Source organism: Diabrotica undecimpunctata, chromosome 1 (genome assembly GCF_040954645.1).
Source record: "Diabrotica undecimpunctata isolate CICGRU chromosome 1, icDiaUnde3, whole genome shotgun sequence".
Classification (NCBI taxonomy): Eukaryota; Metazoa; Arthropoda; class Insecta; order Coleoptera; family Chrysomelidae; genus Diabrotica; species Diabrotica undecimpunctata.
Window position 1 is genome coordinate 87687014 of NC_092803.1, and position 24563 is coordinate 87711576.

Here is a 24563-nt window from a genome sequence, read left to right on the forward strand (position 1 = left end):
AGTACGATATTAGTACTTTTCGATAGTGATATAAAATACAAGGTGTTCTATTTAAAATTACCAAGAAAATATTGTACTTGCATTTTGACTTATCCTGTATTTGATTTAACGAATATTATAAAAACGAATATGCTTTATAATTTTTAACAATTATTAAAGAGTTTTTTAAAGAGTTCTTTAAAGTCCACTACGTACAACATTTCTAAATTTCTTGCTGATATATTAAATGATGCCTTTGAATATCGCAATAATTATAATTCTAAGGACACATTTACCTTTGTCGATGCTGTTAGGGGAATGCAGTTACCAAAAGATTATGTTTTGATTTCTTTGGATGTAGTTTCTTTATTTACAAACATTCCATTAAATATGGTCACGGACATTATAGAAACAAATTGGAACCTTATAAAAGACTACTACACATTATCTAAAGGTAATTTTTTTACTAATTCTCAGGTTCATTTTTAATAACACTTATTTCAGTTTCAATGAAAAATTTTACTCACAAATTTTTGGAACACCTATGGGTTCCCCGATTAGTCCCATCCTTGCTACTATTGTAACTGATCATCTCTTAGACAATGTGATCACACAATTACCTTTCGAATTACCATTTATATATAAATATGGCGATGACATCATATGTGCAGTTCCATCTTATCACATCAATACCACATTAAACATTTTTAATTCATTTAATGAACATCTTCAGTTCACAATTGAAACCGAGACAGATCTTAGTATACCATTTTTAGACACAAAGGTAATAAGAACAAATGACAATATTCTGACATTGGATTGGTACCAAAAGCCAACAGCATCGGGAAGGTATATGAATTAGTTTTCAAACCACACCACTCGTCAAAAATATAATACAGTATTGGGTATGAAAAACAGGGTAATGTCCATTGTTGATGATAATTTGTTACAAAAAAATCTGGACATATTATACAAAATTTTTCGAAACAACGGCTATCCTAAACATATTTTAAAAAAACTCATTTACAGCAGTAATTTCTATGATGGTCCTGTCCTTGATTCTAACAATGAGTCAATCAAATACAAAATACTCCCCTTTATTAACGGTCTAACCCAGTCTGTCGTATCCATATTTAAAGATGTTTCCAATATTAATATAGCTAAATACAATACCATAAATAGCAAACAACTTTTTTCTAAAATTAAAGACCCAGTACCAACCTTATATAGGAGTAATGTGGTATATGAAATACCGTGTCTAGTATGTGAAAAAAGCTACATTGGCCATACATCGCAGTGGCTAAAACAACGTATCACACAGCATAAAAGTGATTGCCGCTTAGGAAAAAATTCTTGCGCAGTTGTCGAGCACTACAAAAACACCGGTCATCTGTTAGACTACAACAATACTCGTATTTTGGCACAGACTGAAAATTACAAAAGTAGGTTATTTTTGGAGATGTACCACATTAACAAAAATAAACAAACTTTAAATTATAAAACAGACACGGGGCAATTAAGCAACATATATTGCAATATATTAAACAAAATTTAAAACTACACTCACCTTAATGATTAATCATACTAACTAGCCTTAATGATTAATTAAAGAAATACTATTCCTCTAATGTTTTCTTACATTGTTATTTTTTGCATTTTGAAACAATTTTTACTTGTTCCATCTTATTTATTGTTAACGAACGTGCTCAAAGATATTTTAAATTTTTACATGCATTTTATTAAATGTACAGTTTCATCAACAATAATGTTATTTTAGTATTCAATTTTATTTATGTGTATAATCTTTTAATTTCTGTAAGTATTGTAAATCTAAGTGTACGTCAGTGTTTTGAAATGTTTTTACAGTTACTCCCGATGAAGCCATCAAATAAATTGCGAAATATTGAGCTTTAGAAAAAACAAAGATTTTTTATTTAATATAGACCACATACCCGATATTTCCAACATATTTATAAATTGTTTTTTGGTCGAAATAATCATGTTAAATATATATATATATATATATATATATATATATATATATATATATATATATATATATATATATATATATATAATATGGTGAATAATTTTTAACAATTATTAAAAAACTATGGTTGCAATAGATCAATGTTCCTATACTCCTTTTTTAGTATACAGGGAGTTAAACTTGATACGATTTTCAGGTAATATTGGTTATCATTTTTTAAATCCCCGGTATAACATATATTTTAAAGTATATGAATTTAAAATGATATTGCCAATATTACTGAGTTGCATTCTTTGGACGACTTTATTGTAGGATAGTTCATTCGATAACATGAAATTAACTCTAACTTAAAAAGAATAATAATAGAATAATAAAGAATAGCCATTAGAAAATTTATTTTAATTAATATTTCCAAAGCAATACTATTTTTAGAAACAATTGATTAAGACAATTTGTTGTTTTCATAAAATCTATTATAAATAAATTATTTACAATTTTATTAAAGAAGTATAAATTAATTATAAATATTTATGTTTTTATATAAAAATTATCTCAAATATTATTTTCAAAAAAGTTATTAACATTTATAAAAAACCGAAATTTTTGACCTATTTTGCAATTTCCTAAGCAACAAATAAGGATAGAAACATTTAGAAAACGCTATTTTGAAGGTTTTTATATGACTTATAAGTTTCTTCTCTTCTAAAATTTGTTTAAAATGCTTCACTTTTTGCCGATGGACGAAAAAAGCAAAAATTTTCGGTTTTTTGATCTTAATTTGTTAATAACTAATTAAGTCCAAAAAATCGACTGCAGGAAACATATAGGTTTTTGTTACAGAGGTCCATACTACTCAAAACAACTGTCGTTTTTCCTGGCTGGTCGAGTGTCATGAAAAAATACTTATTTCCCTGGGCTATAATAATGGTCAACACGAACAACGGCGTATATATTATTTGCAAATACGGCCATCGGCGTCTCAGCAACAGGGGTAAAAGGATTAAAAATTATTTAATATTTTAATTATAAAAAATTCGTTACAATATATATATATATATATATATATATATATATATATATATATATATATATATATATATATATATATATATATATAATATATAATTTATTGGCTATATCAGGATTAAGGAAAGATTTAGTGGCTCTTGTATCAATAAGAAGTTTAAGAGGGGGATTTTGCATTTTAATGTAAGGAAGCTCTCTTTTGTCAGCATAGGAATACAATTCTACTACGTTTCTTCTTTTTCTTTTTGAAATCTTTGAAAATTTACATCTTCGTCCTCATATTCTTGGATTTTTTGTTCATAGTAAGTCTAAGTCTAATAGTCTCTAAGTCTATTGCCGGTTAGTTGTAGAATTATGTGCATATTGAGTGATTTGTTGATTTTGTTGGAATCTAGGGGTTGAAATGTCGCTCTTGGACTATTGTTGAATGGCTGTTGTTGCAAAGGCATTTGATTTGGCATAAAAAATGGTTGTGGCCATTGGGGCTTGGGCACATCAGGCTGACATCGTGTAGGAGCGGGTGTATGAGTTAAATTGTGTCGTTTGTGAAGTGCCAGATGGTTTGTTAGAAGATGATAAGGAATAATTATGAGATTTTTGGAGATATCTAATATTATTTTTTTTTAATATATCGGATAACAAGAGCGAGATTCGGTGGTCTCATGGATCCAATTGTTGATCCTAGGGGTTCTCTTAGACCTGCCAAAAATGTGGTTAGAACTTGTTGAAAAAATTCATTTTTAGTTCTTTTAACTTCCTCATGTTTTGTGTGCAATTCAATGTGATTTGAAATAGTATTTAAAAGATTCATGATTTTTTCATGAAATTGATGAGGATTTTAGGGCCTGACGAAGATTGACTAAATCACTAGTTAATGAGTTTTCGTTACGTTGGTCTGCAAAATTTTAGACAAAAATTGATTTCATTGACGGTCATTATTTAAAGCCGTATACAGAAATAATTTTTCTGGCTCTTCCTTTAATTTTGTTCATAATTCCTCGTGTAAGCATATGATTTTAAAAATTTTCGGGATTTGTATGGTCCCAGAAATGGTTTAGAAGCATGGAAATAACATTGTAGCGTTTTTAAATTTGTGTCTATATTATCTATATAATAATATAAATTATGTATAAAGTTTTGTAGCCCGTCCCTATTTTGTTTATCTCGTTAGTACGCATTAAAAATTACCAGGAAATCTGCGTTTGTCTTTTAAAAGGGAATGTAAAACGATCGATAATATAACAAAGTTTGTATTCAGTTTTCAAGATTTTTTTTTGTCGCTGAACAACGATTTGTTTACATTCGAGTCCCCTAATATAATATTGCAAGTCAGGTATACGGTTTTTCTAAGACGTATTAACTGAGAATATTTTTTTGTCTTTGTTTACATTAATATTCCCCTATTCTCTGTATGTATTGTGAGGTAAAAAATTTCCAGTTAACCAATTTAAAAGTAAATAATCAAGAAGTTTTTTTGTCGGTTCGTTGCTAAGAACGAGGTCAAAAAAGGGTAGATTGTTTGTTTTAAGTTTGTAGGCAAAAACTAGCTTTGAGGCGCGAGGGGAATTTATTTTGCGGTGAAATTTGTAAAATGTAAGGCATCGAGAAGTGAAGCAAGAGAAGTCAGAGTAGAAAGATGTTTCGGTAATTAGGAATCGCGAGTCGATTCAATTTTTTTGTGTTATGTCTTAAGACCGGTTAAGGTGATAATACTCTTTGCATAATGGCAGATTAGAACAGAGTAATCACCATAAGATTTGTGCACCGGAACTGAAGAAATTTTGTAAAATGTTTATATAGGATGTCCCCGTTGTCCCCGTAATCACCATAAGATTTGTGCACCGGAACTGAAGAAATTTTGTAAAATGTTTATATAGGATGTCCCCGTTGTCAGCTTGCTTCCTCCACAGAACATAATTCTACATCTCTTGATTGTTCGTCCCTGAGTATGGTCAGTATAGAAATGGTTGTTTTGGCCCTGTTGGAGAATATGTCCAGATAGGTGTTCCATAGATGTTAACAATTTTTTTTGAAAGTTAAGTGCGAAACAAGTGAAATTAAGGTAACAATTAACATTTTAAATTTTAAAGTAAAGACAGACTCTTTTTTTTGATAATTATTAATAATTGCTTTCATTAAAATTTAAAAGGATTTGTAATAAATAATAAATTGTAAATTTTATGGTTTAACTTAGCTGTCATTTTAATTGTTTTTTTTTAATTTAATGTTAACATATGACAGCTAGCTTTATTTGTTTCGATATTAATTTGTTTTGTTTGTTTTAAAAAAAGGTTAATTTCTGTGCGATAACATTTGTAAGTTTTTGTAGTATCTCCAACCTCTTTGTAAATGGAGTTTGTAAATGGACACAATGACATGTAAGTTTTTTTATTCTGTATTTTGCAACTATTTATATAGTATATTTTTGGTACAATCTGTATTTTTGTAACTGTTTGTTAGAGACACAAATAAATGTTTAATTTATTGCCCCAACCATTTTCTTTATTTTAGTTTAGAAAAATCTCCTAACCTTTTTTTGTGTGTTTACTTTTTAGGAAGGAAGAGCTCTTTTCTTCTTTCCTCCAGCAAGTTTAGGATACTTCAAAGCGGCGCCCTTGTTTCTAAGTTGCTAGAAGCCCTTCCTTGTTGTTTTATTTGCCCAGTTGTCCAGGAGATTTATGTAAGTAACCCCTTTATTTCATTCATTGTGTAGATCCGACCCATTTATTTCAACTTATCTACGACCCCAGCTCTGCTTATTTTGCTTGCCTTATCTTCGCCCCCATAGTTTCTGTCCCCAATTTTATACCCCATATTCTTACCCTAAGGTAGGCAAAATATATTATCGTTACAACATCAATAAAATTGTGATTCATTTGGATTGCCGTCGTACTCTGGTAAGATAGAAAAATCTTTATTAACATCAAAAGTAATTACCATATTAGAATTATTTGAATTCGATGCTGGTGTAATAATTATAGGAGGTATTTCAAACGAATTTGAGGACGTGGACTTAAGAATATGATTATTGTCAACTAAATGTAAATCTGGTTTGATAATTTCACCAGATTCGATGTAAGATTCAAAAATTATTGTTTTTAGTTGTTAAATTGTTTCGCGCCCTATAAAACCCAGATTATGAAAGTTTATCTTCTTTTGGTACTACTTCAATTTTCGCACAGAAATAATACTATAGGCATAACAGCCAACTATGGCTATCAATTATTATCTGTATTATTAAACTCTTTGTATATATCATTTTACCATTTTATAGGATTTTCAATTACGGTTCTAATAATATAAACATGTGTGTAGGTTTTTAGTTTGTTTTTAAATAATATAAGGATAGGGTTTAAATAGGAGATCGAATCTGGTCGGTGTTTATATTGCCGTTTAAAATTCACATAAGAAGAGTGGTTTCTTCATTTAAAATTAATTTTAAAATATTAAAAAGTTGTAACCGATAACAAACGAATATTAAAATTAAAGGGTGAGTTCATCCTACGTATTTTTATTGTGGTTTTTTAATTATTTACTACTTACTGTTTAAATAACGTGTTAAAAAAATCAATAATTATTGTCTGCTGTTAGCCGTACTTTTACCTGGAGCTTATAGAACCGGAATGTGAGAAGTCATTAGCAGCAATAAAATATTGGGCCAGTCAAGTTTCAGCAACTCAATAAAAGATAAACAAATGTCCAACTTGTAAGTTGTGGATTGTTAACAATAAGAATACCCTTAATTTTATGTCGTGCAATTTACCGACTCATATTCAATGTCTAGATATTGCACAAGAAGGATATATTTGGTATGATTTCTCTTCATTAGAATAAATTTTGTAGTCTTATGTACTCTTTGTAATATTTGTATATTTGTAATTTGCTATTATTGCAAGAACTTTTTGTAAGTACCTACTAATTCTTTTGAAAATTTTTATTTTTGCTTTGTGAGAAAATTTGATTTATATTATATTATTTAGTTTAGTACATAAAAATATTTTGTAATTTGGGCCACATAAGCTCTGTTATTGGCTCGATATGATTGTATTATAATAATAATAATACTCAAAAGCAAACTTAATTCCAAGCACATAGTAAAAGCAATAAATACATACGCAATACCCCTTTTCACATACTCATTTGGCGTTATAAAATGGTCGAATACGGAAACTGAAGAACTAAATAGACCAAATAGAACCGTGATAACTAAATACGCATCAACCACCCCAAATCATACATCCAACGCATGACACTACCACGCACACAAGGCGAGAGAAGAACGGTGTGTTTTGGAAATATCACCCACTACTTAAAGATAGAAAAAAACAGTAAAAAACAAAGACAAAAATATATAGAGCAGCAATTAGACCGATGATAGCATACGGAGCGGAAGTAATGTGTCTTACGAAAAAAGATAAAGAAAAAGTAAGAATTATTAAAAGCAATATAAGAATAAACAGCATAATAAAGCCCGAACAAGGAAAATATAGAAGACTAATGAAGCATGAAATAAGAAATCGAAATATAACTGAAGGGGAAGAAATAGTAAAATTTATTAATCCACAAAGACTGAGATGGTTTGGACACATACAAAGAAGAGAAGAAGACGCACTAATTAGGAAGATAACAAACCTAAAACCAGTAATAAACAGACCAAAAGGAAGACATGTTCGCATGTTTTAAATAACATTTTTGACGATTGACCATTTTTAATATAATTCCCACTAAAATATTAAATATTAAAGAATACCAGATAATTTAATTTATAACTATCAACAAAAATCTAATATATGATGACATGTATAAATTTACTGGTAATACGATATTCACAGATAGCGCCGCTAAGTACCTCTGTCGATAAAAGTGTTTAGATAATAAATATGGATCATTTTTCAATGATATGTGTGGATGGAACCTTATGTTCCTGCAAATGCGTAACTTTGTTTATTTGGTATATTATATTCCGATTGACACAGCAGAGCCGTAAAATATTATACATAAAGATGTTGTTAAAGATATATTTGCTTACTTGGTCTACAGTAGACTCCCTCTTAACCGATCCCGCATTAACCGGCCGTCTTATTAACCGACCATTTTCCCCCTTCCTATTGTTTTGCGTACGAGACGATCATCAAGCGCCGCTTGATGATCGTTTCTCGCACTCCTGTCAGTTCTGTTTTTGCTTTTGAGGAGAATTGAGTTCGTCTTGCGCGAAAATGAGTGAGAAGCGTAAACTTGTGCTTGTGATGATGGTAAAACGTCTAACTGTGCTTAAACGGATCGACAAAGGTGAATAGGTAAAGAAAATTTGTACAGAGTTGAATATGGGGAAAAAAAGTACAGTGAATGACTAGTGAAGAGATCGGCGTTCAATCGAGAATTTCTGCGCCCAAATGGAATCAGATAAAAATCTAAAAACTAAATGCACTAAAAAAAACGAAATTCGAGATAGTAGATGAAGCTCTTTGGATGTGGTTCCTTCAAGAACGGCGAAGGAGTACACCTATTAGCGGCCCGATTCTAAGGGAAAAGGCTTTATGTATACACAGCAAAATTATAGACGCATGCGAATTTATTGCAAGTGAAGGTTGGCTGACTCGCTGGAAGGCACGTCACGGAGTTAATTATGCACGCGTAAGTGGCGAAAAAATGTCCGCGGACGTTTCAGGTGCAACTTGTTTTACCTCCAAGTTTGTAGAAATTATAAAAATGAAAAAATTAAAACCCGAACAAGTATATAACATGGATGAGACGGGTCTCAATTTTAAAATGCTTCCAGAAAAAACATTGGTGGGAAGTCATGAAAAATCGGCCTCTGGATTTAAAAAGAATAACGAGAGCATTACAGTTGCGTGCATTTAAAAATTTACATCCATTATCCATCCCCGTATTCTACAGATCACAAAAATTAGCATGGATGAGCGCTGATCTATTCAAAGAATGGTTTGAGCATTAATTGGTTCCCAGAGTAACGCGCCATCTTACGAGCGATAATCTTCCCACTAAAGCAGTCCTACTTCTGGATAATGCTCCAACTTATCCTGGAAACCTAACATGTGGGACAGATGACATAAAAATTATCTTTCTTCCTCCTAATTTTACAAGCTTGGTGCAACCGATGGATCAAGGGGTGATTGAGCTTGAAAAGACGATACAGGGTCAAACGAAGATAATTCTACCACCATTCTTCAAGATCTCCAAACGTTATTCGAAAATGTCCAATTGCAGGCCAAAGATATTGAAGAATGGATGAACTGTGATGAGGAACTTGAAATGAATTTTTGGCAGACGACGAAATAATTACACTAGCAACACATGAAGAACCCTATGAAAATGAGGAGACTGATGATAATGATGTTGACGGAGAGGAAAAGGTCGGCCATACGGAAGCGAGGGCTGCAATGGAGGTGACATTGAAGTATATTCAACAACAAAGTCTTGGTTTTAAAAAATGGAGAGATAACTTTTAAAAATTCACTTAATGTCAAGAAACAGAAGGAAGTTACCGATTCTTTTAAAACAAGTTTGTAAAATATTTAAATATGTATATATGTACATAGAAATAAATAGTATTTTTCAACTGTATACTCCGTGATCTTTATTAATATACACCTTTCTATACATGTTTTTGATATATGTATGTACTTGATTTTTCTCATGAAAATGCCTGCACATCGGATTAACCGGCCATTTGGTCAACCGGCCAGGGTCTGGTCGGTTGGTTAAGAGGTCGAGGTGGCCGGTTAAGAGGGAGTCTACTGTACTAGTAAGCGTATAAGTTATAGCGTATTTGATAAAATTACTGTCTACACAATTTGGCAACTCAGCCAATGGCTATAATGATAGAAAACTGTAATTTATGTTAGGGTTTGAAAATATTACAGAGTCATCATGTAGAAATCTACAATTAAGTCAAAAAATTTACCATAGCAACATGCCGCAGTACAGCCATCTCTAGGATCAGAAACAAATTAATTGTGGGTGAAGATCAACCTTAACAAAGAATGTACAAAACACAAGGACATCAAACTATCACACACAGTTCTTTAGCTGAACTTTAAATTCTTTTGGAATACTATAACAATCCAACCTTTGGGAACATTGATTAGCAAACCTTGGTGTCCTAGATGTGAAGGAATTGTGTCCATAGTTTGTGCGATGGGGTCTAACATAGAAGAGTTGATTTAGACTTGTTTATCTACTGGGAACATGGAGATTCATTTTTTCCAATAGTTGAGGACCAAAAATAATAGAGTGCAGTATACTGTAAAACATAGTGAGATCTTTGTGCATGCGTCGGATTTGAAGAACAGTTATGTTGAGCGATCTTTCCATATTTGAATAGTTAATTTCTTCAATCCTCTGGTTTTGTTTAAATGCAAAAAATCTTAAGAATTTGTGTTGAACTCTCTCAATAGCTTGAATATGGGTGTTATAGTGAGGAGACCAAACCTCCTCCTCCTCAGTCCTAATCCCTTTTGGGATGTGGTGACACCATCAGACCTTTGCAGTTTTTTCATGATTTCCCTCCATCCTTCCCTGTCCTGGGCTAGTTGTTCGGCTTCATGTAACCCTTGGTCAATCAATATTTTTGTTTGATCTTCCCAACGGCTTGGAGATCTTCCCCTAGGTCTCTTTCCTTCAACCCTAACCCCGACTATCAGTTTTTCCATCGTACCTGTCTTCTAGCAATGTGTCCAAAATACTGCAAATATCTCTGTTGTACTTGTTTAAGCAGTCTATCCTTTACTTTAAGTCATTCTAATATCGATACGTTAGTGCGATGATCAATCCAGGATATTCTTAACATGCGGCGGTATACTCACATTTCAAAAGCGTCCAGTTTATTTTTATCCGCTTTCTTTAAGGTCCACGTTTCGGATGCATATGTGGCTATGGAAAAATGAGTGCCCTTACCAGCCTTAGTTTTGTGTGTATTCTTATGCTAGAATTTTTTCAAATTGTTACCAGTTTCATCATAGCTGCTCTGGCAATAGTCAATCTTCTACGTATCTCTCTATCACACCCTCCGTCATTTGATATTAGGGACCCCAGGTATATGAAACTATTTACTACTTCAAAGACCAAACAAATTAACAGTAATCTAGGTGGGGTCTCACAAGTGAACACTACAAAATTTTTATGGATGGGGTATTTAAAAAGTCTTTAGCACAACGTTTGATAAACCCTAAAAGTTGAAGTGATTTTGAGACAACAGATGAGATATGGATGTAGGAGAAGCTGGAATCGAGCACAACACCTAGGTCTTGTATCTGAGATACAGAGTCTAAAGGGCAACCATTAATAGTATAGATTTGATTTGTAGGAGTTTTATTCCGGCCAAAAACCATTAAATTACACTTAAATTACACAGCTCCATTCTATTGCTGTCACACCAATAGCTCAACCGATCCAAATCAGATTGTAGTTTTTGATAGTGACCATCATTCTCAATTTTCAAATATAATTTTAAATCGTCAGCAAACATTAGGAAAGAAGCAAAGAGGAAACAGGAGGCAATGTCATTAACATAGTTATCGAATAGAAGAGGTCCTAGGTGTGATCCTTATGGTACCCCTGAAAGTACCTTAATATCAAACGATTGAAAACCCTGAACATGTACTATTTGTATTCTTATAGTTAGGTAGGATAACAACCATTCTAAAAGTTCACCCTGGATACCCAGACGCCCCAACTTATTGATTAAAATCTTGTGATTTACCCGGTCAAACGCCTTTGTAAAGTCTGTGTATACAGCATGAACCTGGAAGCCATCTTCAAGCGATTCTATAAGGATATCAGTAAATGTAAATAAATTAAGTTCAGTGGAGCGACTAGAGAGAAATCCAAATTGCTGGTCAATAGAACAGCCTTTTAAAGTTGCTGACAAATAGTCACAGACAAGGCTCTCAAAAACTTTGGGAATACAAATTAGAATGCTAATAGACTGATAATTGTTCACTTGAGAATTATCTCCAGATTTTAGTATTGGGGTAATAAAGCTAGTTTTCCAGTAGACCGGGAACAACCCTGTCTTTAATGACTGGTTAAAAATGTGAAAAGTTAAAAATATTAAAGTATTTAAGAAAAGAAGGTGGAAGACCATCTGGACCTGGCCCTTGTTGCTATCCAAAATGAAAAGTTTTTCGTATACAGACGAAATAGAAATGCTAAATTGTGATAGGTTGATGTCTCCTGTTAAAAAGGTTTCATCCTGCAAATCAAAATCTTTTATCACTATAAGTTTTGGAAAAGTATTCAGCAAATAAATTGACAATCTCCATGCCAGAAGAGCCAGAAATATTATTATAGTGCACAACAGAAGAAATATTATTCCTGTTTTTTTTTTACTGTTAACAAATTTCCAGAGATTTTTAACATTATCTTTCAGAGAGGATTCAGTTAGAGCAACATAATCAAGATAGCATTGTTCTTTCAGTTGTTTACAGGGAGCTCTTAATAAAGAAAACTCATTATAGTCAGCAAGTGATTGAGATTTTAGGTATTTTTTATGCATTTTCTTTTTTTTATTATTATTGTTTTCTTAAACTCTGGAGAAAACCAGACAGGAAACTTTTTTGCTGAATACTTTTTCAGGGGAACAAAAATATCAACTGCAAGATAAATAACATCATAAAACATGTTGATCATATCATCAAGACTTGAATCTTTAAACAAATCATCCCAGTTAAATTGTGAAAGGAAGTTTATTACTTCCTGTACACTCATTGAGCGAAAGTATCTATAAAAGCCATCTCCAATCATGGCTTATTGAAATATTGAGATTCACATTTAAACCCAAATGAGAGTGGAGGATGATGCCTATCCTCTGGGAGTAGGGCACTCTCAGCTCTAGATACCTCAACCTCTTTATCTTGGACCATGACTAGATCTAATAAGGAGTTGTTTTCATTTTTAACAGTGTTTACTTGATACCGGTTATGAAAGGAACATAAAAATGAGAGGAATTGAACGGAATCGACTTCATTTGGTGAGATTCCTGGTAATGGAGCCACAGAAGACAATGCATCAATGGACCACTGACAATTGGGAAGATTAAAATCTCCTAGGATACATAACTTATATTCTGGATACTTTTCAGCTAGATTATCTACATTTTCTGCAAATTCGACATACTTCTCAATGATACTATGTGGTGGAAAGTAGGCAGTTGCAAAGATAAACTTGTCGATGTGGCTAATCTCAATCTTGACAAACAGATGTGTGATATTTTGAATCGCTTACAAACAAACACTGGATGTTTTTCTCCCATTTGGTAACCTTTTAGTTCTAACTTTTTTTATTATTTCATCCATAATAAGGTTGAACAATAGAGGACTCAAGGAATCTTCCTGTCTTATCTCATTGCCAGCTTCAATGGGGTTAGTTACTATTCCCTGTATATATTATATTGATGGCACACTCTACATTATATGTACTATAAGTCTCACGTCGTTTGATTTGATGTGTCATATGCTAGTATTAGGATAGTTGTTTATTTTGTAATCAGTCGGAGGTCTTCTTCAGGCCAATAAAGCAAATTTACCTTATGTTTCATATATAAAGCAAATATGTCTATTATTATACATTGAATATACATGCATTAATAATGAAGATGTTGTGTAATGCCTTTTTGGTAGTCTCTTTCGTTTTTTTTTGTTTTAGGATTCAATCAGTTGTTTATTTTGTACTCAGCCTGAGGCCTTCTTTAAGTCAATAAATCAAAATTTGTCTTATGGCAAATCTATGTTTATCTATAGTTCGCTATGATTATATCGTATGTTGCTAAAAGTTCATTACTAATGAAGATAATGTGTAGTGCCCTTTTAGAAAGTAAATAATTTTACTTTCAAGAGATTTAGTTTCGATTCAGAGCAACTGCATATGTCGCTCTGATGATACCTAATGAGGTTGAAATACAGGTGCTTTGTCAATACTTAGAATGTTTTTTTTTTGGTCTGATTCTCTTTATAAGGTCTCAAATTTTCATGTCTTAAAAAAACTATAATAATTTTTAATTGTTTACTTACAAATAATTGATACAGAATGAAGTACCATTACCATTATCTTAGCAATATCCCTAACTTATGCCGTGCAGTATAGTACAATTAAATCGTTCGGCTATACTATTCTGCTGAGGTGTGTACCATCGAGCAAAGAGACAGAAGAGGGAATGTAAAGGTAGTGGGGGCAAAAATATTGTTAGACGGGAAATGCCATTTTGAGAGGCCACATTAAACAAGGAGAGAGTCTCTTTCCTTGTTTAAGAAATCAAATTTAGTTGGGTTATGTTATTGTTTGTCTCAACTGTCACATGAAAGCTCATTTATATTGAAATTTTTTAACAATTGTGTCACATTTTAGACTATTATCGTTATTATTTAATTAAAACTTAAGCGCGACTTATGTCCTTTCTTGTTGAAAACAACATTTTATCACAAAGTCACTTCGGCTTTTTAAGTAATAAATGTACCAGCGATGCTATGTTCTCTGTACTACATAAGGTCCATCAAGCACTAAACGATAATCTTTATACTGCCACTGTTTTTTATGACTATGCCAAAGCTTTTGTCTGTGTAAATTCGAGGTATTTCTTTGAATTGGTTCCAATCTTACTTGAGGAATAGGAAACAACTGTAGAGCAAATGATACTGACTCTAGTCACAAAAGCATCGTATGCGGAGTACCACAAGGTTCAGTATTGGGTCCTCTACTTTTCCCTATCTTCATAAATGACATTGCTAACTTAAAAGTCAATGGAAAAATTTTTCTTTTTGCTGATTATACCAGTATTACCTGAAGGAACTCTAATATTGCAACTCTTCATGCAATTATATCTTCTGATCAACTTAAAATAAAAACATGGTCCGAGTCTAATTTGCTCTTTTTTAACGTAGATAAGACAGTAGCATTATCCTATAAAGGAGCCTTCAACCCTTGTTTCTTAATAACAGCCAGATCAGTATCGTTGATTCTGTAAAATTTCTTGGTATTTTTATAGACAGCAAGCTTAAATAGTCCCTTCATATCGATTTGTTAAGTAAGAAACTAGCCTCAGCCTGCTATGTAATAAGATATGTTTCGAAGGAAATTAATTTAGCATCTTCCAAAATAACATATTTTTCTTTGTTCGAGTCTCATCTTTGATATGGCCTTCCTTTTTGGAGTTCTAGTACAGCAGCTCAATCTGATGTTATTTTTAAATTACAAAAAAGTGTAATACAGTATCTTTTTGGCCTCAGTAGAATAAGACATTGCAGAAGCTACTTCAAAAATCACCGAATTTTAACTCTTCCCTCTTTAGATATTCTAGAAACTGTTTTCTTAATTCGTAAACACCTACATGTTTTTCCAGCAAGACCTAATCATGACCACTCCACCAGAAATTTAAGCTTTGATGTGTATTTACCGATCCCGTCCACCGAGTTAGTCAAGAAATCTATATTATATTAGGCAAAAAAATTATACAACCATTTTCCTTTGCAACTTAAATCTACAACTTCTTTCCTTAAGTTTCGTATATTGACAAAAGCCTATCTACCAGTGGAAGAGTTTCTTAACGAATAACTAAGAAATTACAGTAAATTTAGGTACAAGCAACTAAAGTATTTTTATTATATTTGGGTATCACATGCAGCAACTTAAACTTATTCGTAAACTAGTACGTAAGGTCTTATTATGCAATTTGCAATTTAGTAAAATTTTGCAATGGATTGTATATTTCATTATCTTTTATTTTGGGATACTGACGATTTATGTAATTAGTAAATTTTGATTGCTATTGTTTTTGTAAGCTTTGTCCATAAAATTGTGTTTCTAGGCTAGTGATGTATATAACTGACTGGCTAGGTTGGTGAATGTTCTGTCTTGATTGTGTTCCAGCTAATCTTTGTACAAGTTTTCTCCATTCTTCTATATTTCTTGCTCTGTTTTTGACAATTTTTTCACTAATTTCAAATTTTTTATGGATCTGTTATTAGATGTTAACTTCAATACTCTAATGGGTAGGTTTATATATCACGAAAAAGAAGTAGAGTTTGAAAAATTTTAATTTTATTTGATTTTAAGCTGTTTTACAATCGCAATTCATTTTTTGCTAAAATTAACAATAATTCTCGTTTAAGACACATTCTAAAAAATATTTTATAGCTACTGTTTATAACCTTATAAAAAAAAACATGAAATACTTTCCTAATTAAAACAATCATATTAAAATTTTCAAACTTTGTACTAATTCCATTAGATAAATTAGAACCCCTATAGTCTACACTACTGTATGATTATTGTGAACTGTCGTAAAATTTAAATTTGGTGCTTTTGCATTTCCGGATATGTCCGCCATATAAAAAGCCACTTTTATGAATTTTGTTCTCCTTTTGATAACGATTACATTCCCTCTTTTGTCTTTTTGCTCGATGGTGTGTACCCAGCTGTAAATTCTTGTACTAAACCATGTTGTATACAATAGTTTTTTAAAAATTTTAGAAGACATCTCTCCACCCATATCCATTCTTATTCTAGATACTCTCCTACCTTCTGCTGCTAATTTTTCAATATGATTAATAATATTCGCATTTTCCTGTCATTAAATAATACATCACTAAAGTGTGAGAAATCATCAATAATTTATATAGGTAATATAGTTCACCAACTCTGGAGGATTTTTTGTATAAAACTTCTTTAAACAGTTGCCTTGTGGCTTTTCCTTGTAGTCACAAATCCCACAGTCAATGAGATTAGGGATTCAATTGCAGTTCCCTATTCACGTGTCCTAAATGTAAATGCCACAAGTTTTTATTACTATACTTTGCTACCAAACTGGATTGAAATTTATTTAATTGAAAATTTGCAGTACATAAGTTACTCTCTTATGTTTAGAACAAATAAGTTTGAAGTTCTTTTTTCTTATTTCAGCCTTACTATTTTTTTAAATACAACTGTGAAACCCAAATTGTTTAGTTTACTAACTGATAATAGATTGTATTCTAATTTATTTAAGATGAGCACATCAATAATGACATGAATTTTATTGTAATAAATTTTTAAAATACCTTTGGTGCAAATAATCATCACCTTTCCATCTGCTATTTTAATGCCTACAGGCTTGATTTCAACAACATTGCTTATAAACTATTCATATTTATTGCTGCACATATTTTGTGATGCTTCAGAATCTATTATAAATGAAATTTGATTATTAGGATAGGGCTGTAATAAAACTTACTTCGTCTTCAGTTCTTTGGTATGTATATTCTGTTTACTTTGTGTATCATTGCCGACTCTTCTGCCACAGGAATAGTTATTTCCACAAAAAAAATCTACCTCCACTGCTGTTATCTCTATAATTTATTGATTTTTCATTATTTTTTAACTTCAATTCTGCATTAAGTAATTTTGCTTTAACGAAAATTCAACAAAAATTTTTTGTAATTCGATACTTTGTTTATATTTCAATGTTAACAACTTCTTATGCACATATGAATGAAAAAGAATACTTTTTCTTTCAAAAACTTTTTCTAGATTTTTTATCATTTCGAAAGCTGGTTTACAGTCATGAACATATTCTAAATGTTCATCTGTAATGCATGTAACAATAATAGACCTCACTGTTACATCATCCGTTTTATGTTGAGATTGCTTGTCTCTTGATAAAGCCGCAAGTTGCTTTGCAATTACTTCAGTAGTAATCAAGTCTTTAACACCTTTGGCATCAAGAAGATGGCCTAATCTAAATTTCCAGGACGAAAAATTTGTAGATGTTAATTGCAGATAAAAATTCACGGTTGAATTCAAACTACTTAAACTTTGGGCTGCCATTTTTAATTTTATTGGCGGCCACTAACGTCGGAAAGTATCCGACAGGGCAGAATGGAAGAACATTGTTAAGCAGGCCAAGACTCACAAAGGGTTGTAGCGCCATTAGAAGAAGAAGAAGAAGAAGAAGGCGGCCACTAACACCACTTCTTTGCTGGTCTACACAAAAAGCAACACTAAACAAAAACTTTTTATGGAATGTTCTTTGGGCATGTACAGCTGAGTCCATAACAATTTGAAAAAGCTTGCAGAGTACAATTAGATAGGTATAAAAAAATGTAATGACAACTATTTTATTACTACTTCAAATGTTAAGATCTCCATCCTGATGTACATACTGTTTGGGGATCAGGATAGGCAACATTTCAATTTAAAAAATATTGGTCAAAACTATATTCATAGTAATCACCTGTCAAATTCATGATGGACATTGAAGCTGATAATGTGACCTCAGTTTCGTCGTTGATCAGCTATGTGTAAAAATATCAACACTTCCATCCTTAGTATATTACATCCTTGACTTAAGCAATGAAACTGTTGTCATTAGTGTCATTTCTTGTTGTTTCGTGGTATAAAGTGGCAGATAGTGGTGGTGACTTTTAAAAATAAGACATATTTTAAATGGAAATTACATAAAAAAGAACATTTTCCAGACAATAAAAATCATTATACAATCATCAGTAAGTGAAACAAAATTTATTGTTATACATTACATATCCATATACATTGTACAATCTTTGTACACTAGTACCAAATATTTTAATATATCTATACTAATTCTGTAAATTGGCTGAAAGACTTCAGTGGACAGCGTTTTGGTACATAGTACCAATAAAGTATATTTCTCTCTCTCTCTCTCTCTCTCTCTCTCTCTCTCTCTCTCTGATTCTCTCTATCTTTACTTTGATTGTTTTTGCTGATAAACTTGGGATTGCAACTTACTGCACTGTACTTTAAATTTTATTAATAAATAATTTTAATTATTTGAAAATTCTTTATACCACTAAAATATTCTTTTTAATACAGAGCTATTTTAGCAGAGATTACTGTTTAACCACATACTGTATAATAATAGTAAAAACTTGAAAAAGGTTCTGAAACTGTTTTCTTGTGGCATGTTTAAGTCAGTAGAAACATTAAACAGCATTTAAAATGTAATTTTCATTGTAATCAATTATGGTTTAATTCCACTTACTTAAACATTGTATTTGAAGTAAAAACTTCCTGCAAATCTATATTAAATGGAAAAATCGAACAATTGGGTATTAACCCTGGAAGATCACACCAATTTTTTTAACATATACCGCACATATGGGTATCAGATACCCAATGATTTTTTGTGAAGAAATAAAAAAAAGTAAATATTTTATGATTTCCAGAGACTGTCTAATCACTATTGAATACACAAGAATAATTAAATCAATCATTTTATTTTCTCTCTCTGAATTGTCGTAATACAAAAGAAAAAAATATTAAAAATATTTAAAAATAATTAACAAACATTTTCTAAACAGGCAGAAACATAATTCAAAATATTTTATCTTAATTTAACAACAAAATGGTCTTTCTAACTAAAAGCTAACAACTTTTGATTATAGAACTCATATTCATTCTTAGCTAGGTATTTCAATTTCACTCATTGTGGTGACTACATTCACAACACAGTTTAGCTCTATGCTCCATGCAGTAGTATGCTTTATGGCAAGCCGAGCATGCATGCTTCATTTTTCTATCTTTACCTTTGAAGAAATAACACCTAGTTTGCTTTACTAAACTTGTGGGATGTTGTGTTGGAAGGTCTTCAACTTGAAGAATACCACACATTGTTTTTCTGAGTGATTTCTATAAAGAAGGTATTTACAGCATCTCTCTTGCATTAGTGGTTCAATTAAAGCCATTCCCAAAAACTTCAGAAATGATATTCTATTATTAGATGCATTTTCTTTCCAATGGGGATTTGCAAGAAAGAATAGCACTATTTCATTTATACCACTTGCATCAAGCATGTTAAAAAAATTCCTAGTGGCCATCGTCTGGATCCAAGTAAACTTGAAGCATTTCTAACTAGTTCATGATCTATTTCACTATGACTTTGTTCACTTTCATCAGTATCGGTATTAGAGTTTTGTTCTTCGACTTAATCCTCCTCAGATTTGGAATTGGTACCAAAGGTATTTTGACCATCATCCTCATTGTTTTCATTAGCAAATAAATTTTCGACTTCCCTTTCCCCTTCAGCTTGGGTCAACAGACAACGTTTTTCCCAGTTTTTTTTCCAACTACATGAAGCCATTTCCCGAAAAAATGATTATGAAAAAAATTAATAAATTATCGCAAACCTCACACATGGGTGCTATATACTCTAGCGTTTATTCAATAAATTTTCGTGATTGAAAATATTGCTCGAATAAGACAGCAACTACACATCCGTCCTTGGCAGACTACAGACTGAATTTACATGAAGTGGCATTACTATTAAAATGTGGTTGCGCATGCTACATTCAGTGAAGTGTCTCGATGGATATCTCACACTTAAGTGTGAGCTTCCAGGGTTAAAATGCTTGATGTGTATAAATGAATGCTTACAGTCAGTTACTACAAGCATCTACATAAAATCCAAAACGATATGATACATCACAACACCAAACTGTAGTATTTTAAGATTCTTAGCAGTAACAATAAGAATTGCAATTATAAAACTATTGTACAAACTAATGCAAATTAAATAAAAATATGCAGTCACAATATAGGAAATAATGACTGGGAAGTGACATGTTGGTATTTAATTTCAATATAAACATATAATCATGTTTGTAATTTCTCAAAATCACAAAAATGCAAGTATCTTTCGAAAAATTGATTGAATTATTTATTGTAATTGATAAAAAGGGTGTGGAGCTATATAGTTTGAATCATAATTTTTACTTACCTTAAAGTTATATGATTTATTCGTGGACTCTGGTCAGTCAACACGAATTTTTCAGAATTAAATCAAATTATACTACACTACAACACATAAATTAAAAGAGTTGTACACTATACTTTAAACTTAAAATTAAAATTAGAAATTTTAAGTTCACACATCACACAAATGACATCATAAGCAGTTTCCAATCTTCTTCTTTTTCAGTAGCACCATACAAACCCAGAGACTTCTTCTTCGTTTTTCTTTGGGTTTCGATTGTATAATCATTTACCCGAGTACATGTAATGTTTTGCTCTTTTTGCTCTAGGCCACATAATAATAAACAATCAATCAGAATGCCCACTCTACTTGAAATACTAAAGTATACTCCATTCGCTTAGTTCGGGCATATTTTGACAGATTCATTGTCGGAAACCATCGAGTTAGATTCTAACTTGATGTCGGAAACCTACAACACAACAATTCCTACTTCTCAGTAATAATAGCTCAAGTATCCTACTATTGCAGACTTCTTTCTTAAAAAAAAAAGAAGAATTATTCTAAATAGTAGAAGTGTATGCTAAACCCAGCTAAACCCATCAAATTTTGGGTAGTATATATTTAAAAAATATAATAACTAACTTCGCAAAAAATAATTACTAAATTCACTATGCTATAATTTCACTATTTGGGAGAGTGATTCATCGTTTAAACGCTGAATATCCTCAAATTTAAATGTACACAGCGGCCCTCGAAAACTACCCGTTTTCTCAATTACAATTTGCAATTTCCATAAGAAATTACAGAATATATAAAGTAGTATATTTATTTGTGCTTCTCTATCATCGAGCAAAAAGACAAAAGAGGGAATCTAATCGTTATGAAAAGGAGACCAAAAAAGTGGCCTCTGATGGCGGACAAATCCGGAAATGCGAATCCATAGCACACTACCACCTAGCATTGAAACTTCCGTGTTAAGTAATAAAACAATGATTGGCGCATCACCTAGTGATCGGGCGCATAACTATATATACATGGCGCTAAATTCAAAAGTTTAGTAATATTACCTAGGATTGTGAACTCATTTTAAAGTAAAGGAAAATCGATATAATCCTAAAATAACAAGAAAAATCCTTATCCTATACGATAATAAATATTTTTCGTATACTTTTTGGGTTTTCTTGTTATGTTGGGACTATATTTATTTTCCATTACATTAAAATGCCAAAGTGGTTAAAAAAATTACAGAATAAAATATAGAATAAAATCTTTATTTATAAAAATGTTACAAGAAATGTTATATGTGTTACAAGAAATATTAATAATACAAGCCATGTGTAGTATAATTTAGTTTTCTTAATGTTGTGACAAGAACGGGTCAGTATTTAAATAATTGTTTTGTCATTCTTATCAAGTTTTATGTGAATAAAAGCCTAATTCTGCAAAAGACATTTTACTACAATTTTATTCGCATAAATTTACAATGGGGAAGTACTTTAGACCAGATAAACTAGAGGCTGGTCCAAACTGTCAAACTTCCACCAAAGAATTCAAACATTAGTAAGTATATAACATTCAAGAATTTTTAGAAAGCAATGAATCTAAAGATAAATCCCTAGAAGGTAAAGATAAGTACATGCTTTTAAAAAATTAATCTACGATTACATAAGCGAAGCAATCAATCTGGAAAACCAATTGCTTTTTTCACACATACCCTCACAGATTCTGAATAAAAACATTATGCAATTGAAAAAAAAGCAAATGAGTTGAAGTATTTAAAAAAATGCAGACATTATCTGGTAGAAAAGCAATTCTAACCAATTACAGATTAAATCACTATTTGGTTTATATAGAATGACGGTATATATCAAATCTAACAAGGAGAACTAGCTTTACTTCACAAGAATTTATTAATTATCTACACTCTAAAGGAATATATTCAAGTAGAACAACACCATATAATCATGAAGAAAATGGTTAAGTCGAAAAATACAATGAGTTATATGGAAATTGGTGAATCTAGCATAGAAAACCAAAAATTTAGAATTCACTTAATGGAAAACTGCTTTACCATGTGCTCTGCACTATATAAGAAGTTTACTGTTGAATTGTTATATTATTGAATCAAGATAATGATGAAGGTCCAAATAACACACTAGAGAATTCCACTACTAAATAAATACCAGATGAGACAGAAAATTTACCTGTTCAAAAACCTGATGATAATGATGAACCAAGATTGGAAAATTCAGATTTTCATTCTAGCTGTAAATCAGCTGGAGCTAAAAATAAACCAAAATAGTTGCAATATTTTGTTCAAAAATAGGGACGGGTGAATGTAGTATAATTTAGTGTTCTAAATGTTGTGACAGGAACTTGTCAGTATTTAAATATTTTTTTTGTAATTCTAATGTCAAATTAAAGCCTAATAAGCAACAGACAGCCATCAGACATTCTGAGTTTTTTGTAGTACTTTCATCCTAATGCAATAACACACACTATCAGTGGTCAGTGAAAACTCTTACAGTCTGGCGTTCTACTCACAGAAAGAGAGAACTCAAGGACCCTGCTAAGTTGGAAACAGAACAATTAAATGATTTAGTTCTAGAAAGAAGTTTATATACATTTATACTCATACTATATGTTATATATTTATATGATAATACTTTTATTCTTATAATCAGAATCATAATATGAGTTCCAGAAAAATATTCTGGTTATCAACAAAATTATGATTTTGATTAGATTAGCAAAATATTGCTTCTTGCAAAAAGAAAACCCAAGAATGAGGAATAACCGAATGATAGCAAATAGAAAAAACGAACAAAAAAAAAGAACAATGGATAAGGTAAATAATTTATTTCTAAGGTATGCTTAAAGTTTTCACCCAGAATGTAAGCTTTGCTAAAACCTGATATAGTAACTTTATTTGCTCAGTATAAACTCCAAACAACAGAGGATAATAATGTTTTTATGCCTGAAATGACAAACACAATTACAATCAACAGATTTTTTCACCAGTATGTCATCTTAAGATCAGACATCCCATCCCTGTCATCAACAGAATAGGAAAGATCCCTGTCAACAGATTCAAATTTATTTATTCATAACTCTGAACGCCTTACCGCTGTCTATGTGGATGCAGGCTAATATACGGGACAAGCCGATTAAGTGTTACAACTTAGTGGTTAAGTACACAGTATTTTAAGATAATAAAATTAAATAATGTGAAATAAAAATATATTATGTACACAAACACATGCATGTACACATACATATATATATATATATATATATATATATATATATATATATATATATATATATATATATATATATATATATATATATATATATATATATATATATAATTAAAGATGTAATGACATTTTAAAACCTATAAACCCAACAGTTAGTTCTATGATTCTAAAATCCAGCACAAACAATAAAGATGGAAAAATAACATAACAAAAATAAAAAAATATGTAAAGTATTACCTAGTTACAATAAAAACATGAAGTATTTTACACAGTTAAGTTTCCAAACTCTATGGTACCAGTAACTCTTCTACTAATATTTATATATTTATTGAGGGACATAATAAATACATTTACATTTAGGTTGTTTAACAAAGATACAGTGGGTATCTTTGTTAAGATACCCACTGTATCTATTCAGTGGGCTATTAGCACCATAGGTTGTTTTACAAAATGGAACATTAAAAGTACATAGATGAGGCAAACCATGGTATTATAATATGGTACTCTAAGACCAATCTCACTCACAAGAGAGGGACAGATCCCTCCTCATACTTAAAGCAGGCAAGCTCATAGACCTCTCCATGATAGT

At 31.3% G+C, this 24563-nt stretch overlaps 1 protein-coding gene across 1 annotated transcript in view; it reads right to left on the reverse strand.

The window, feature by feature from the left end:
- The window catches only part of Arpc1 (Actin-related protein 2/3 complex, subunit 1A), a 176216-nt gene extending 155288 nt beyond the window's left edge, over nucleotides 1–20928 (reverse strand). Inside the window, exon 1 of the mRNA XM_072544938.1 lies at nucleotides 20739–20928. The gene's annotated coding sequence lies outside the window, so the exon portion shown is untranslated. The remainder of the gene's footprint in view (nucleotides 1–20738) is intronic.
- Nucleotides 20929–24563: the final 3635 nt, after the last annotated feature.